Source organism: Chlorocebus sabaeus, chromosome 1 (genome assembly GCF_047675955.1).
Source record: "Chlorocebus sabaeus isolate Y175 chromosome 1, mChlSab1.0.hap1, whole genome shotgun sequence".
Lineage (NCBI taxonomy): Eukaryota > Metazoa > Chordata > Mammalia > Primates > Cercopithecidae > Chlorocebus > Chlorocebus sabaeus.
This window is the reverse complement of record NC_132904.1, coordinates 4,801,438-4,802,958: the sequence shown is the minus strand read 5'-3', so window position 1 is coordinate 4,802,958 and position 1,521 is coordinate 4,801,438. Positions and strand designations below refer to the sequence as shown.

Genomic DNA, 1,521 nt, shown 5'->3' with positions numbered 1-1,521 from the left:
AAAAAAAAAAAGACAAACAAAAAACAAAATCAAAAACAAACAAAAAAAACACAAAAAACAATGGTCCTATTATGTGGTCCCAACAATCAACTCAAAAGTCCATGACAAATAGAGGCTCCAGTGAGTTGTTTATAAATACTTTAGATTAGGTACAATTATACTGAAAGTCGAGTTCATTTGAAATCTTCAAAAAAAAAAAAAAGTTCCTGTTAATCCTCAAATGGTGCTTGTTTTAGTTTAACATTTCTGTTAAAAGCTTCCGTTGAATTACTTGCAGCAGCTGCTCTTTACCATGGATTGCTAAGGACTTTAACTGGCTGTCTTCTTCAACTTCTACTCTTTCTTTGACCATTCTCAACAATTCTCTTTGTAGTCATTTTTCTGCCATTAACCATTTTAGCAGAAGTTGATATTGATTTGAAGTTGCCCATCCCACTACCACCAAATGATGTGGAAGAGAATGAAGTGAGGCCCCCATGACCCAGGGACCTAAATGAAGTAAATACTGCGTGAAAAGAAGAAAATCCACTTCTAAAAGATGGAAATCCACTGGACGTGTAGAAAAATGACCCCATTCCTTGGCTTCTGCTTCCTCGGGGATGCCTTTGATTCCCAAAAATGTCCTCAAAAAGGTCTTCAAAGAAGTCAGATGAGAATGGGTCCCTTCCACCAAAAAAATTCCCTGAAGACGTCATCTCTGGGTTATAAAATGTGAAGCCAAACTCAAACGGACTGTCAAAATGATGTCCACCTCTTCCTCCACCAATTCATCCTTCTTTGCCATATTCGTCATAGATGTCCCATTTCTTAGCATCTGACAGCACCTCATATGCCTCCACTACTTGTTTGAATTTTCTCTCTGTTTATTCTTTATTATCAGGATTTCTATCTGGGTGTCACTTCAGTGCCAGTTTCCATTGTGACTTTTTACTTTCCTTGGGTGAGGCGTGTCTCTGCATGCCTAAAACTTCATAGTAATCCACCATGTTTTAAGTGATTGTTGGAATACGTCTGAGATCAGAGGCAGCTGGTGACAGGATTCAGGGGGAGGCAGGGTGGTGGCCTGGATCTCCTGTCAGTTCCAGCACTGCTGTGCTTGCAATGTTTTGTATGTGTGGAAATGTCAGATTCTGTCACACACAAACAGATTCCAGTTGTGCTGGCACACACGTCTCCCTGCACACACTTTCACATACAGGTTTGCACATGATGCACTCACATGTGAACACTCATACAACACACTCAGGGAGCTGCTGTAGTGTCCTGGTGGGCATCCGGGACACCGCCCCCTCCAGAACTCAGCCCTGCCCATTGGCCCCTGAAGTGTCTCTGGGGCTCTAATCTTTAGGCTGGGCTCCCAGGAGAAGACGTGAGGCTCTGGGTGGGCTGCTGACATGGGCTCTGGGTTGGAAGTCTTTGTGGCTCAATGTTGGCCCTTAGTGCTCACATGAAGGAGCCCTGGTGAGACATGAAGAGGCCTTAGACAAATGAAATTACAGGGGAGCTGCTGGGCATGTGGCC

The 1,521-nt window shown here is 43.4% G+C and overlaps 1 pseudogene; it reads right to left on the bottom strand.

Moving 5' to 3' along the window:
* Positions 1 to 232: 232 nt before the first annotated feature.
* LOC119624179 (dnaJ homolog subfamily B member 6-like) lies at positions 233 to 986 on the bottom strand (annotated as a pseudogene).
* Positions 987 to 1,521: the final 535 nt, after the last annotated feature.